This window comes from Podarcis erhardii (assembly GCF_964252035.2).
Source record: "Podarcis erhardii genome assembly, chromosome: 3".
NCBI classification, from domain to species: Eukaryota; Metazoa; Chordata; class Lepidosauria; order Squamata; family Lacertidae; genus Podarcis; species Podarcis erhardii.
Window position 1 is genome coordinate 117,046,856 of NC_138507.1, and position 17,133 is coordinate 117,063,988.

Below are 17,133 nucleotides of genomic sequence, written 5' to 3' on the forward strand. Positions count from 1 at the left end.
TACTTCACTAGCCCACTGACAGGCTGCCAGCACTTTTGTTATCAGCTGGCTTTCCTAAGGTCTGGGGGAGTTGTCTCTGGGCTATAAACCTCCTGTTGTGCAGTTAACTCCCTCTCTTTCTGCCTGCTTTCTTTATCTGACTGTAAATCTTTCATTGGAGCAGGTTCATTCATGACAATCCCAGTCTTGAGACTGGTCCACACCCCTATTACCCATCAATCAATGGGCAGAAGGACGAGTCATGAAATTAGTATATACTTGAAAAACCCCAATTTTTATTAAAAGGAAAAGACTGTATGACCACATCAACAATCTGAATGTCAGGAGTGTGTGTGACATGTCACTCAGGCCTTTATACACGTGAGTCATTCCTCTGGAAGTAAATTACCCTCTAGCTGTATTATAGGTAGCTACAGACTTGAAGAATGGGTGACCCCCTCAAAGGTCAGTTCTACGCCTCCATGCAAGCAGTTCCCATTCAACTGGGATTTGTGGGTAGAATGAACAGCGTGAAGAACGTGAAAGCTCATGTAGACCAGAGACCTGCCATGGCAGGAAATCAACATCTGTGATAGGTCTCTTCCTCAAAGTAACTATTCATGGTTCTTCCTAATACCTTGGTGAAATGTGTTGTTATTGTTGCAGGCCAAATGACATTAAAACCAAACTGGCAGTAATGGTGAGTCTTGGCAGAAAAGGGTTATTTAACCTGAGCACAATTTGTGGTATACATGTAAAGAACAGGCATGGATGACCTAAACTTTAGAAATAAAAAGATTTCTGTAGCTTCGCAAATTGTCCACAATGGGTATCCATGTCTCAGAAAGGCATAAACTAACACACATTTTCCAGCAACATATCAAATATTTATTCATAATAGTACACAAATTTTCTCAAAATCCCCACATCTTGGAAGTATTTCTGCAGGCCAAATTAGCAGCACGTCAATCTCATTCTTTGGGTTATATCCGTTGCTGAAAGAAGCAGGAGTTTCTTTCCATTTTAATCTTAAGGATTTCTGAATAAAGGAAAGAGATTTCTTTAGTGATTCACAGGTTTAAGTGTTCATAGAGAGAGTACACACACAGACACATTTCTGTAGGCTGAACTGGGGTGGGGGGTGGGGGAGAAACTCAACACCAGGGTCTGAATGTGGCCTTCCAGACCTCTCCATCTGACCCTTGGCAGCTCGATCTACACATTCTCTCTCAAAGTAACTCAAAATACTGGATCTACTTTGCCTGCCAGGAATGTGTCCTTGAATTAATCCCTTCCTCTTGCTTGGAAGGAAGATAGGGAGATGCATGCATGCATGCATACAAAAGTCAGAATTATTCTCATTGCCACACCCACATTTGTCTTTGACTCCACCCACCAATGGGATGGGGCCCTTGGATGGATGCTCAAAAGGAAAGATGGAGCTTGGTTTTTTAAAAACATCTCACGACGCATGGCCTCAATGTACTGCAGACCCTCCATGTGTCCCTAATTTCTAGGGACAGTCCCAAATTCACCGTTTCAGATTTGATCCCACTTTTTCTGAAAACATCCCTATTTTCATTGGAGACATGTTGGAGGGCATGGTATGATGTCCCTATTTTCATTGGAAGATATGGAGTTATGTGACCCACTAGTCAAGGACATAAGTAACTATACATCCTTTAGAAGACATCTGAAGGCAGCCCAGTATAGAGTAGTTTTTAAATGTTTTACGTTTTATTACATTTTTATGTAATAAAAATGTCTCTGCCACTCTGCCCAGAGTGGCAAGGGCAATCTAGTCAGATGAGCAGGGTATAAATGATATAATTATTATTATGATGGAATAGGACATTTCCATTTCCATCAGAGAAATGTTTGAGGGTATGTGCATTGTATGTGTTGCTAAAAACATAGTTTAATGTTGATGTTAGGGGTTATGAAATATAACTAATAGCATTAAACTAGGTTTTCCACTTATTCGCATTCACCCACCCACCCCAACTCCTCCAGGTAATCATTTTCTTATTCTTTTTCTAAAGGTGTCTGAACATTGACTCATATCTAAGTTGTCTTGGACTACAATACTTGTGAGCTGCAATCAATATGGACAGGGATATGGGAACTTGCAATCCGAAACATCTAAAGGGCACAAGGTTTCGAATGGTTTGCACTTCATTAATTGTAAATAAAGCAAATGCTTTAAAAATGGCCCAAATCATACATGATTCTTACTGCTTGGGGAAATGGGAAGTATATGGTGGTATTTTATGTTTTGTTGCAACCATATTAGAAAACTCTTAGTGAGACATCAAGTTGAAGAGAAAATGTATATTAATGAAAGTGAGTGTAAAAATAACATAACACATACGTTGAGCAGTCCCTTCTAAGCTTTACGAAGTTTTGTATTGAAAAAAATGCAATTGAAAAAGGATATGAAATAAATGTTGCCCACTAACTGGGAGCAGATAATCAACGTTAAACGCCTACTGGCAAATCGGCCGGGTAAATCTGAAGCCTACTATACAAAATATCTTCTGGACGACAAGTCTAATGATATCACAGTGGTCGTGGCAAAGTTTCTTTTGGTAGTCATACATATCAAAGACCATCATACTTAAGACTAAACAAATATTGTCTTGGTCTTCCTCTCCCAGGGGGTTGTCTGTGAATCTGTATTCTGAATCTCTGTTATGGGTCTTTGGACCGCAATAAAGATGAATAATTAATCAATGGGCATAAATTTAAACATGAGAGAGAGAGAGAGAGAAAGAAAGCAGGTCGTTTTAAATTTTGAGGTTAATTTGCTTTAAGCATTTTATTTTATCAATACATGTTCCATTTGAGTTCCATGGATTTGAAAAACCAAGAAGGAAACTTACGGTACACAGCATATGGTCTCTCCAGGACAAACTGCACTCCGCACGATCCTCTCACATTTAGTCCCACAAGTCCCACCAATATCCACACATTGACGAGGTTCCCCTGCATGGACAAATCCTAGATAGAGAAATTTTATTTTATTGTATGAAGGCATTTCCATATTCTGCCATTCCTGACCCCATTATCACCCGCCATTGCAACTGCTTCTTTGACCTTCAGTGGACTACCTTTAACCCTCTCATAAGAATACCAAAGCTCAACATGTATTGCCCTTCTGAATTTTCAGATGATTTAAACTCAGCATTCATAAGGTGTTACTATGTCTGCACTGAGCTTTCCACTTTGGGAATGACATTGGAACGTAATGGATTACATGTTTCCTCCAGTGAACAGGGCCAATCCTCTGGAGAAGCAATTGCCTCAAGTGGCAATCTGGAAGGGGTAGCAGATTTGCCTCTGGCTGCTGCCCTCACCTTCCTGCCTCCTTGGCCACGGCAGTGACACCTCCTGATCCCTGGGACAGTTTCTTCAGGAATGCAGGAAAGCTTTCCTTCTCCCACTCTTCCCATTCCTTCTCCAGTTCCTCCTCTATCCTTTCTGACTCTCCCAGTTTTCTGGTCTGAAATCCTCACTTGGCTTGGCTGCTTGGCTTGCAGTATTCAAGATTTCAATGCGGGGTGACATCCAGGAAGGGGCTTAGTACTTCCCAACAGCTTGTACCATATCAGTAAGTGCTAAGTGGAATGAAGAACTGAACCTTGCTCTACAGCCATGTCTACCCTGCCTTGCCTACAGCAGTCAATAAAGTTTTGGCCTGATTTTAAACCAATGTCTGGTGTCTCGTCTCTGTTATTTCAGGGCTCTCACAGGTCACACAATCACCTTCGGGGCAAACCTTTTCCCTGATTCCCCTTGTTTGCTCTTCAATATTTTCTGCCAATGAAATTTATTTGGTCACATAAGGCTTTGCACTTCATACGGCAGCAAAAGCCAAATATTTATCAATATCAGACAATCCTTTATGTTGGAAATCCTTATCTCGTGTTCAAAACACATTTACACACACCCTCATAAATCTGGAAAAGGCAGCATAGCAAAGAGATGGTGTGAACAGGATTGGATGATGGGGCAGAGTCTGAGAAGGGCAGCAGCATGATCAATAGATCAAGGGAAACAAGAATGAAGGAGGGAAGTGCTGAGAGTAGATGCAGAAGGAGAGAAAGAGAGAGGTTTAGAAAAGGAGAGGAGAGGGAACAACATAGATCAAGCCGTATGGCTTTCATATTAGCCTTGAAGGAAAAGTCTTTAGCAGAAGTGGAGGAGAAAGCCATGCTAGTTAATGAATCCCAATTTTTACATTATGTCTGAGCATTCTGATTTTGATCTATGCCTTACCTGGAGAAGCTAAGAGCATCGCTGAAAGAGCAATGATGTAAAAGATGGTGATCTGCATTGCTGAAGTTTGACTGGGAATGCCAAGCTGGAAACCAAAGAAGGGAGACCAAGAGTGCTCTCGATTTCCTCTGTCTTCCAAAAGATTGCATGTTCACGTATTTATAAGTCTGGAAACAGCACTTACATGTCAGCCCTAGGATTTGGTGTCGTAAAAGTACTGGATGCGATAGCAGGAAGTCCTGTACTCCTCATGAAGTCCCGGTGCACCAAAAAGAAGTAAAATACACTAACTTGTACCTTGATAGTCCAGTCAGCTCAAGACAATAATTTTATTGTTTCCTGTGTTTTTATTAAATTGCCTGTATTTTTCTTCCTGTTTCCTGCTGCTATAGTTCATGGCTAAAACTAATGAACTGAACAGGATGTACAAATTAGTATGGTGAGCGCTTTGAGTCTCTTTGTCTTAAAACAAGGTTTCCTTGTTGCTGTTGTTTTAAAGAATAAGGCCACATTTAGTATTCGGGGGGAACTGGGCAAAATATGTGGATTAGTTTGCTGTGCATTTTTGGTTGATGAGGCAGTCCTCAGGTTTTCGGCACCACTGCTCCCATGACTGGCAAGAAGATATGACCAAAAGGAGACGAAGAAGAGTTTGGATTTGATATCCCGCTTTATCACTACCCGAAGGAGTCTCAAAGTGGCCAACATTCTTCTTTCCCTTCCTCCCCCGCAACAAACACTCTGTGAGGTTAGTGGAGCTAAGAGACTTCAAAGAAGTGTGACTAGCCCAAGGTCACCCAGCAGCTGCATGTGGAGAAGCAGAGACGTGAACCCGGTTCATCAGATTACGAGTCTTCCGCTCTTAACCACTATACTACATTGGCTCTCAAAAGGAGACCCTTGTTGTATCAGACCAAAGGTTCATCCAAGATCCTGTTCTGACAGTGGCCAACCAGATGCACATGGGAAGCCCACCAATAAGACTTAACCACAGTAGTGTGCCACACCCACAAGTGGTATTCAGAGGATCTAATTATCCTCTCTGGGTGCTGGACACCTGCTGCTGCTCTAGAAAATGGAGATGGAGCTGATAGTGTATATTCAATGACAAGGCAACCTGGTATTAGTTTACCTTCTTCCTTCCTCATTTGGTTTATTGTTAAAAGCAACAATGACTGTCAATGTAAGCATGTACAAAGTAGTAGAAGACTACAATGCACTACAAATATTACAAGCTAAGTCCAAAGAATGAATACAAGTTGTGGCAACAAGGAAAGCAGCAATGCTCTCTTCAGATAATAGTGGAGGAAATCTCCAAAGTTGCACCTCATTTTGTGCTTCTTCCTACCAATTGAAGAATATGCATGGACTGCAGCCATGGACCCCTTCTTGCCTCAGTAATTTTTCCAAGATTTTTCTTCCTCTCAGGAAAGCATGATTCCTGTACATCATACTATGATGCTATTGTGTGTCCCTGGACACTTTCCATATGAAGAAGAAGCATGAAAAATATTTAGAATCGTCATTTTGGGATCACAGCAACAGGAGTGAAATCCCATTAGTTTACTCAAATGGCGAGGTGCATGGTAGAAATTTTAGCTTTGCCACATACAGGGGTGGGACAGGCATGGTTCAGGGTTCTTAATATAAGTAATATACAATATATCTCTGTATCCAGGGAACCTTGAAAAGTTCCTTCAGCTAATGTACTGCCCAGTGCTTCCTCTCCCTGGAACACCTTATCTCTTGAAGAATAAGGCACTGTGCTTTTCTTTCATCATTCTCCTTCTCAAAGGGACATTAATCCAAAAAGCGTACATGTAAGTAAATGTTAAGTTCTGAACATTAAGTCTTGGACATTAGGTTTTGGAGAAGCTAAGGACATCAAGTCTCTTAGAAGACAGGGAAGTTGTAATGTGTTCTGCTGTGGTTTTTCTCTCTTGCTGTAGAATTTGAGATCCCCTTCCGGCTTCAACCATGTGGACTGGCATTATTCACCTTGCCCATTCAAAAATAAAATAAAACCTTTAATAATTATTGACATTTGTCAGTGGTAATCCTAAGGAGTGTTTGGGTGGTGGAGAATGCTGTTTCACCATTGGCATCAAAGTAAAAATATATAAAGTTATGGTATGATGATGATGATGATGATGATGATGATGATGATGATGTATTGAGGTTCTCACCCTGGCCACAAGGGTTATTTTGTATATAGTTTTCACTTGAGTCCACGTAAATTAATTTAGGCGGGAAACCCTGGGTTGTTGTTGTTACAATGTTGACAACTGGCTGCCTATAAAAGCAGGCCGGCTGAGCTGTTTGCAGTTCAGTTCAGTTCTAGCTTACTATAAAGAACCACTTGGAGACATCTCTGTGTCGACTACTATGTCCACCCACAACTTAATAATGGCAGCGAAGATGGGATTGGATGGACATCAGAGCACAGCCAGATTCGGACACTCACTGAGGGGAATCACTGAGCTGAAACACTGAGCGAAATCGCTGAACAGAACCCAATTAAGAGCTGACTGTACTGGCTAGAGCACTGTGTTCCATCCATCATCGGAACAATGGTTCACTTGTGCCTCTACTGCCATTTGCCCCAGCTTCTGAATCATGGGACTCACCTGCTACCTCCAAGCAAACAAGCTGATGGAAGGGTCAAAGAAGCATAAGCGGGGCCTATTCCTCAGCCTCTGTGGGCCTAAGGTGTTCGGGACAGCCCAAGTTTTGGTCACGCCACTAGCAGTCCAGGCAGCGCCATGGGACGTGCTAAAAGAGAAGCTCAAAAACCACTACACTCCAAAGCTGTCCAAAATTGCTGTTGCAATGCGTTCTACCACCAGGACCAGGCAGAGGGGGAGTCGATCAACAGCTACATCGCCACCCTCCGAAAGGCCGCAATGCACTGTGAGTTCTGAGACTTAGAACTCAAATTAAATTGTCTGCAGGGTTTGGAACAACCGTCTGCAATCTTCTCACCAAGCCAGACCTCACACTGCAGAAGACCATTGAGGAGGCTGCAGCCTCAAAAGCTGCTGAACTCTTCGCCCAGGAGATTCTCAAGGACAGCAGCTTGCATCCTGATAAGAAGCTAATCCCAGTGCACCACGAGGAGGCCAGCAGTAATGTAGCACCCCCCAGCAAACACAATGATGTATACCAGACGAAGCAGGAGTGCAGGAAGTTCAAAAAGAGGTACAAGGACAAATCAGAATGTGCTGGGTGTGGAGGCAATCATTCCCATACAAAGTGTCAATTCAGAGACGCCATCTGTCGGCGATGCTCCAGAAGGGGCCACATCGCTAAGGCCTGCCAATCTACTCCATCCAACATGCCCCTTCACTGTCTCCCAAGAACAAATCTTCACCCTGGTCCACCAACGGAAGCTGTTTCGCCCTCACCAATTTTGTCCGGATTCTCAATTGGCCAATCCAATTTGCCTACGCTTCGCAAGCTACACATCACCGTGCTCATCGAAGGAGCTCTGTGTGACATGGAGATTGACACCGGGTCTGCCTTGTCTGTCATATCCTGGAGCACCATCAAAGACTCGTGTTCAAGCTGTCCAAGAAGCAACTCAACCCACACCGCATATATCTGAAAGACTACCAGGGAAACCACATCCCCATGGTAGGCATCGGCCAGTTCAGGGTCGCTTTCAAGAATTTTTCGAACCTGCTCCGATTGGTGGTGGTTGAAGGCCTGTGGCCTAGCCTCCTAGGGCTAGACTGGTTTGATGCCCTCAGCCTGGAAGTCACCGGCATCAACTGCATTTCCGACACGGAGGTTGTTGGCCTAATCAAAGACTTTGCTAAGGTTTTTGACGGCACTTTGGGCCAATATACTGGTACTCCCATCTCCTTTAGCCTTGATCCGCAAGTTGCCCCATCAAGCTAAAGTCACACCAGGTTCCATTCTCTCTCAAAGCTAAGGTGGATGAACAATTTGACAAGCTGATTGCACAAGGCGTTTTGGAGCTGATTGGGAGAAACCCCCATCGTCACACCTGTTAAGCCGGACAGGTCAGTGAGAATATGTGCAGACTACAAGTCCACAATCAACAAGGAGCTTCAGTAGCACGCTTATCCGGTTCCCGTCGTCCACCACCTGCTGCATTCCCTGGGTGATGGCAAGGTATTTGCTAAACTGGACCTTGGCCAAGCCTATCAACAACTGCCTGTTGATGACGATGACGCTGAAGCTCAGATGATCGTCACCCACCGAGGGGCGTTCCGGTGCTGCCGGCTACAGTTCGGGGTGAGTGTGGCTCCTGGCATCTTTCAAAGCCTCATGGAGCATCTCCTGCAGGGGCTTCCAGGCATGGTACCATATTTCAATGATGTGTTGGTATCCGCAGGCTCAAATCAGCAGCTGTTTGAGCGCATCCGCACCGTGCTGACCAGGTTCCAGGAGGTCGGGCTCAAGGTGAAAAAAGAAAAGTGCCAGATCGCCGTTCCACAGGTGGAATTCCTGGGCTACCTTATTGACGCCTCTGGTCTCCACCTGATGGCATCCAAGATCCGAGCCATTCAGCAGGCCCTGATTCCAAAAAGCAAGGCAGAGTTGCAGGTGTTCCTGCGGCTGTTGAACTTCTGCAACATGTTCCTGCCCCACAAAGCAATGCTAGCCGAGCCTCTACACCACCTCCTCAGCATGAAGGTACTGTGGTCCTGGGGTCATCGGAAAATGGTGGCTTTCGATGCATTCAAAGCCCTCCTCTCATCAGACAGTGTGCTGGTACAGTACAGTGAAGCCAGGCCGCTGGTCCTTGCCTGCAACGCCTCGCCCTTTGGCATTGGCGCCATCCTCAGTCAATGGTTTCCAGATGGTAGGGAAGCACCGCTTGCCTACTTCTCCTGCATGCTGTCTCCAGCTGAATGGAATTACAGCCAGCTCAACAAGGAAGCACTGGCACTTGTGGCTGGAGTAAAGAGGTTCCACAGGAGAATCTTCAACCTCATCACCACAAGCCGCTCCTGGGCCTCATCGCCGGTGATCGACCAACTCCCCCGGTCCTCTCGCCACACATGCTGCAATGGATTGTCCTTCTGGCAGCTTACAGCTACCAGCTTGTCCATTGCCTGGGAAAATTGATGGGCCACGCCGACGCTCTCAGTCGTTGCCCTCTTCCAGTGCTTGTGGAGGCCCGGCTCCTGCTTCATTACTCCTCCTAATTGAAGACCTCCCAGCAGACCAGTATTGGCCACCAATGTAGCCTCTGCATCTGCACAGGACTGCACCATCAACACGTGCCATGCCCTAACAGCACAATTTCCCCTGGCCAGCAATGGGCAGGCAGAGAGAATGGTGTGCTCAGCAAAAGAGGCACTGGCGTGCCTGGAACAGAGGGGCTGGCATGAACGGGTCACTGAACACTTGCTTGTGCAGCACATCACCCCTCATGTAGCCACAGGCCGGAGCCTGGCCAAACTGCTTATGGGCTGTCGCCTCCGGTCTCCACCTGACCGTCTGGACTTTGGTGTGGCTGAACCCCCAGGCTGTACTAACGTGCCGTGGTCCGTTATTCCAGGGAATCAGGTTTTTGCCTGGAACTTTGTGGGGGACATTCTATGGGTGCCGGCCATGGTAGTGGGAGTCACAGGGCCTCGTTCGTACCAGGTGGCACTCGAGAATGGATGCTTGTGGTACCAGCACATAGACCAGCTAAGGTGCAGGGTTGGGGATTTGGACACTACTGCTGTGCCCCCAACTGTGGCCCCAGCTCCAGAGCGGTCACTAATGGAAGGCGAGGCTCTACCTACATCTTCCTCACAAACTGCGGGCATGGAGCCGTGCCATGCTGTTTCAGTGGGTCTGCCTGGCTCTCCAGAGACTTGGAGAACTGCCGTGCCTGACTGTCCACCATGTTTGCTTGTGGCAGTTCCTTCGACAGCAGCAGAGCCAGGGAACTCGGGGTCAATACCACATTTGGTCGCACCACAGTCGCATCCAGAATCGGGCGGCCACCCAGACTCTGGTACTGGCCCTCGGTGGTCTGGCAGGGTTTCCAAGTGCCCAGCTTATTTAAAAGACTATGTTCACCAGAAAAACTGCACATGTAAAGCTATAGGGTCAATTAATATGCTTATGTGCCTTACTGAAACCAATTAGGGTATTGCTGTATGTAATGGAACCACTATGGTTGTAACAAATGCCTTACCTTGGTGGGGAGGGGCGTTATGTATTGAAGTTCTCACCCTGGCCACCAGGGGTATTGTGTATATAGTTATCACTCAGGTCCACGTAAGTTACTTTAGGCAGGAAACACTGGGTTGTTATTGTTACAATATCGACATCCGGCTGCCTATAAAAGCAGGCTGGCTGAGCTGTTTGCAGTTCAGTTTAGTTCCAGCTTAGTATAAAGAACCACTTGGTGAAATCTCTGTGTCGACTGCTATGTCCACCACCACCAACAAAAACAAAATAACAACCACAACCACAACAACAATTTATACCATCTGGCTGGGCCTCCCCAGCCACTCTGGGTGGCTCCCAACAGAATATTAAAAACATGATAAAACATCAAACATAACATCTGTCCTCAGATGTCTTCTAGAAGTCAGATAGTTGTTTATTTCCTTGACATCTGATGGGAGAGCATTTCACAGGGCAGGCACCACCAAAACTCATAGCAATGAATGGGAATGGGGAAAGCACAACTTTGTTCTTAAGAGATATAATTTGGTCCTGAATAACTACTGGAGTTGGAACTAGAATGCAGAGCAGGTTTAACACAGATAGGGTAGCTTTTCATAGCAAATTTTCATGTAAACAGGTACCAGTCAAAGCTTGTAACCTGTACACAGCCCTCCTACCTCTCAAGGGTGGAGGGGTGAGTCATGCAAAACCCAATTTCACATTAAAGGGAAAGGCTGGGTGATGAACCACATTTACAACCTGAAAGTTGGGTGTGTATCTAAAATGTCACTTAGGCTCCTACCCTCCTGGATTATGTTCAGAAAGTAAGTGAGCTAGTATCTTTGTTATATATACTTACAAGCCTGCTAAATAGATGGCCTCTTCTAAGGGCAGTTCTGCCCTTCCTTTCAGGCAGTTCTCATCCATCAAGAATTCCTGGGTAGCATCTCCAGCAGAATCAGAGAATACTAAGGAACCTCAAAGGCCCAAAGGCAAGGAATCCACTCATATACCATCCATTCAGCCCCTGCACCAAACCCACTAATCACGGATTGCCTATCATCAACAGGGACAGTCTGTCGCCCAGTCAATGACAGCATTCCGCTGAGAAGTTTTTTATAATACCTCCGAGAAATGTGTTAATATAGATGAAGTGGTGGCTTTTGACCAACCGATAGCCAAATGGCATTTAAACCACTTTGGGGAGTCTTGGCAGAAAACTTGTTCAGAATTTTTGGTATACCCACAGAGAACAAACACGAAGGATTTGATGCTTTCCTTAACTTTACAAATAAAAAGCTTTCTGGAAGTTTGCAAGTCCTCCCCAACAGTGGATTCACATCTCACAAGAACACAAACCCACACGCATTTTCCAGCAACATACTACATTTTATTCAAAATAGTATACAGGGTTGTTGTTGTTGATGTTTCAAAAAATTCAGTTCCACTGAAGTATTTTCTGGATGCCAAACAAGAGCAGACCAATCTATTAATTTGGGTAATATCAGTTGCTGAAATAAGCAAAAGTTACTCTCCACCTTACCCTGAACCAAATCTGCAGAGAGAAAAAAATATATATTCTGTGATTACTAGGTTTATGTGTTAACACAAAGAGACAGCACACACACACACACGGGGGGGGGGGCACTCCATAAGCAACAAACTTTCATGTCACAAAAATGCCAGTGACTTGTTTATTAATTTTGACAATTTCTCAAATGAAAATTTACAAATGAGCAAATTTGACCGAACATTCAACTAATATGCAGCACTAAATCTGACTTTTAAAATGCACGGGGGGGGGGGGGAATGAAAAACAAAATAGCACATCTGCCACTGGACTGGGACCTTCAGGCTGAACACTTCCCCCACCCCTGACCTCGATACAGTGTGTCTTCTGCAAAAAAATGTAGTTTAGTGTTACATGCAAGGTGCCGTTGAATAATTTCCATTCCAAGGATTGTGATAGAAATAAGTTAACTTTTTTTTTTACTTATTCTTATTCTTTCTTTTTCATTGAATCATGTGTTAGCTTTCTTGGGCTTTAAGACCCATCAACCCCCATCAATGCAGATTGAGATTGTGGGACTTGTAGTCTAAAATGTATGGAGGGCACCAGGTTGGAGATGGTTGCACTTTTGCCCGATTTGGTTCACTGTCTGCAAATAGGAAATACCTGTGAATTTTTGTGGTGAAAATTCACTAAAAGGCTCCACAATTCCTTTTTTTTGAGATCCGGCCCCCAAAGAAAAACCTCAACAATTTTTTCCACCCCCCCAAAAGCAGCTCAAGAACTCCCCCCCCAAAAAACCCTCAACAGTTCTGTCTGAATATTCACATTTTGAAACATGACACCCCAAGATTAACTTGCTTTTAATGTTGGATTTTATATGGGATGTAGATTTCTTAGAAATTATGAACGATAAAGCCATATAAGATTCCTGTTAAATCAAACAAACAAATGAATCCTTTGATTAAACAGTATGTGGTTGTTCTGGCTTTTTATTGCCAACTTTGTTAATTTAAAAAATAAGGCGGTAAGGGGAGACCCACAAACACCGTCTTGACCTATGTGGATGAAAAGTGGTATATAACCACAAAAATATATATATGAAAAAGTCATCAAACATATTTGAAAGATGGAATAGCCAAATCCTTCTCACTCCAAGTTGAGGAGTGACTTCTGAGAGCATGCCATCAGATTATAACATGAGGAACAGAGATGTGAAAACTGAAATACATGTTCCATTAGAGTTCATATATAAAATATTAATCTTACGGTAAACAGCATAATGTGCCTTCTCCACATGTTCCTTGGACTGGGTAAGGTGTGTTGCATTCAGGCTCATTAGTGCAAAATCCTTTAATTGCACTGCAATCTTCAGTAGATTCTATTGCCTCTGTCCTCACTGCATGTCCTAGAAAATGAAAACATTGATTAAGGGATTCCTCCATTCTTACTTGATAATTATAGATCACCACCTGTTGCTGCTGCTTTGGAATGGAATGGACTACCCTTTAACGCTATAATAATAATAACACTGAAGTTGAGCGTGCATTTTCCTCTGGTTTGTTTTCTGTACTTTGGGCCGACAATGCATTATATGAGAGGTGTTTGCTTACGAAAACACATATATGGAGAAAAATGATGAATAGAAATTTGTATGTGAAAATGCACACAAATGTATGTTCACAGCTTTGTGTGGATTCATATTTTTTAAAAAATCAGAGATTAGTGCAGAAATACGAGCAGGAGAAATCAGAGAAACCAAACACCCCCAGATTAGTTACAGGTAGGGAGCCTTGTTGGTCTCCCACAGTTGAAACAAAATTTTAAAAAATCCTTCTGAATGTGTATCTGAAGAAGTGTGAATGCCAACAAAACCATTAACCAATAACAAACTTAGTTGGTCTCTAAGGTGCTACTGGAAAGATTTTTTAAAAATTTTGTTTCACATACAGATTGATTCATCACAAGGGAAGGGGTTCATATATTGTTCTGCTAATGCTTCCTCTCTTCCAAAGAAGGGTTCGCCTATCCATTCCACACTCCTTCCTTTTGCCTGTACTGAGCGATTTTCTCCCCTGAGTTTTCTGTGGATACATATTCATCAGCCCATTCCACTTTGCATTTCGTATGGTGTTCAAAGTTAGATGTCTATCAATTTAGAGGAATGGGGAACCCATTATTTTAGAAATCCACCTCTCAAACTCATCTACACACACCCTTATAAGCGAGAGCAGGCAGCATGGTAAAGAGATGGCTTGAGCAAGACAGGATGATGGGCAGGTGGAAGACTCCAAGGAGGACAGCAGTAATGGCTCAACTGAAACAAGAATGAAGGAGTGAGAGGAGAGGTGTGTGAAGACAGAATGAGAGATATCTAGAAAAGGAGGAGGAGAGAGCAAGGTAGACGAGGGCATGTAGTCTTCATCTTAATCTTGAGGGGAAAGTCTTCAGCAGAATTGGAGGAGACGGCTATCTTGGTTATTGAATCCCAATTTTCACATCATCTCTGAACATTCTGATTTTGATGTACAGCTTACCTGGAGAAGCTAAGAGCATCCCTGAAAGGGCAATGATGTAAAAGATGCTGATCTGCATTGCTAAAGTTTGACTGGGACTTTCAAGTCAGAAACCAAGGAAGGGAGAACAAGAGTGCTATCAATTTCCTGTGTCATCAAAAAGTATGCATGCTCACGTTTTTTATAGGTCTGCAAACGGCACTTACACGTCAGCCCTAGGATTTGCTGTACTAAAAGTACTGGATGTGTTAGCAGGAAATACAGTAGCTTGTACATTCAGAGTGCAGCCAGATGGAAATATGATTTTAATTCTTTTCAATGTCTATATTAAAAAAATTAATTGTCTGTATTTTCTTTCCACTTTCTGGCTTCTATGGTCCATTGCTAAAACTAATGAACTGAACTGAGGAGTGCATGCAGATTAGTACATTGAGCACTTTGTGCCTCTTTGTCTTAAAACAGGTTGCTATTTGGTTTTTGTTATTTTAAAGAACGAGGCCACATTTAGTAACACAGCACTGCAAAAACCTCCCGCTGGGCAAAATCTCTGGCTTAGGTTGCTATGCACTTTGGGATAATGGGAAGGTCAGTTTCCTGGCAGTCCTCAGTATCGGGAGCCCAGGCTGCCATCTTGATAACACAGCACACAGGTCGTATTTAGCTTGAAGATTTATTGCAATACACACAATTAGCCTCGGACATCTGTGGCTTATGAATCAGTAGACCCTTCTGAAGAATGCTCCCTGGTTCTGCAGAATATTCTCAACCTATGATCCTTAAGTTTCTGGATTTGCTTCCTGTCTAATACCTTTCCCATACGTCCCATAGGTCTGCAAATGGCACTAGCACATCAGCCCTCAGATTTAGTATGCCTAAAGTCATGAATGTGATAGCAGGCAGTCTAGGTCCAGTGATCCTCATTAAATCTTAGTACACCAAAAAGAAGTAAAATACAGTAGCTTGTACATTCAGAGTCCAGCCAGCTCGAAACATGATTTTTATTGTTTTCAATGCCTTTTAAAAATTATATTGCGTGTGATTTTCCCCGTTTCTGGATGCTATAGGTAAAGGTAAAGGTACCCCTGACCATTAGGTCCAGTCGCGGACTACTCTGGGGTTGCGGCACTCATGTCGCTCTATAGGACGAGGGAGCCGGTGTTTGTCTGCAGACAGCTTCTGGGTCATGTGGCCAGCATGACTAAGCTGCTTCTGGCGAACCAGAGCAGTGCACAGAAACGCTGTTTACCTTCCCGCCAGAGCAGTACCTATTTATCTACTTGCACTTTGACATGCTTTTGAAGTGCTAGGTGGGCAGGAGCTGGGACTTAACAACGGGAGCTCACCCCATCACGGGGATTCAAACCACTGACCTTCTGATTGGCAAGCCCCAGGCTCTTTGGTTTAGACCACAGCGCCACCCACATCCCTTCTGGATGCTATAGTCCATGACTAAAACTAATGAACAGAACTGAACAGTTCATGCAGATTAGTACATTGAGCACTTTGTGCCTCTTTGACTTAAAAAAAGCTGTTTTTCTTTCTTTTAAGTATAAGGCCACATTTACTAAAATGCAGCAGTGTTATTTTTTAAATAATAATAATTTTTATTAGGTTTTTAAACAAATTTTAACATATTCAAAAAACTCAAATTACATTTTACATACTCAATATAAGCCCCACGAATTCTCCCAAGTTCCCTTTTTTGTTTTGAATGTATTATATTTGTTCTGCATATAGTTTTATATCCCTTCTGTGATAAAATAAATTTATTTCTTAATCTGTACTTAGTCTCTTAGTCTTTATTTATATTTACTATTTGTATTTGTTTATTGTAAGTGTATTACTCAAATCCTACTAGTGAGTTCATTTCCATATATTGTTTCTGTATAAATATCTTAAAAGGTTCCCAATCATGTTTGAAGTCATTATTGTCTTTATCTTTAAGTCTCTCAGCTTCGCCATTTCTGTGTATTCCATGTATTCCATTAACTTTTCTTGCCATTGGTATTTCATCGCTTTTCCATCTTTGAGCTAATAACATTCTCGCCACTGTTGTCGCATACATAAATAAATTCTTCTTGTCTATTGGTATATCTTGTCCTGTAATACCTAATAAAAAGGCTTCTGGATTTTTAACAAAGGTTATCTTAAACATTTTCTTCATTTCATTATAAATCATGTCCCAATAATTTTTAATTGATTTGCAATTCCACCACATGTGATAAAAAGTACCCTCCTTTTCTTTGCATTTTCAACACTTGTTAGAGCTCATTTTGTACATTTTTGCCATTTTCACCAGTGTAATATACCATCTATACATCATTTTCATATAATTCTCTTCCAACAGTATACAATTTGTGAATTTCAGATTACTCTTCCATAGCTTTTCCTATTCTTCCAAATATATGTTATATCCTACATCTTGTGCCCATTTAATCATGACTGATTTCACCTCTTCGTCTTTTGTCTCCCATTCTAATAGTAAACTTTAAGTTTTCTTTAAGTTTATTATTCCCTTCTATTGTTTCTTTTTGAAATCTAGAAACAATATAACTCAATCCTTTCTTACTATATTCCTTAAAAATCTCATCTAATTGTCAATGTTGCAGCCAATCACAAACCTCATCCTTAATTTCTTCATACTCTTTTAATTTTAATTTCCCTTCTCTTTCTATCAATAAGTCTCTATATGTTAGCCATTTTGCCTTC

The 17,133-nt window shown here is 42.8% G+C and overlaps 1 long non-coding RNA gene across 2 annotated transcripts; it reads right to left on the reverse strand.

Moving 5' to 3' along the window:
- Positions 1-881: 881 nt before the first annotated feature.
- On the reverse strand, positions 882-14,556 carry LOC309338128. Of its 2 annotated transcripts, none has more exons than XR_014154740.1 (3): positions 14,446-14,556; positions 2,862-2,979; positions 882-1,018 (listed from the first exon to the last, which is right to left on the reverse strand). It is a non-coding gene; the product is annotated as an uncharacterized lncRNA (long non-coding RNA). The 2 variants fall into 2 exon arrangements; XR_014154741.1 differs by lacking the exon at positions 14,446-14,556 and adding an exon at positions 4,258-4,383.
- Positions 14,557-17,133: the final 2,577 nt, after the last annotated feature.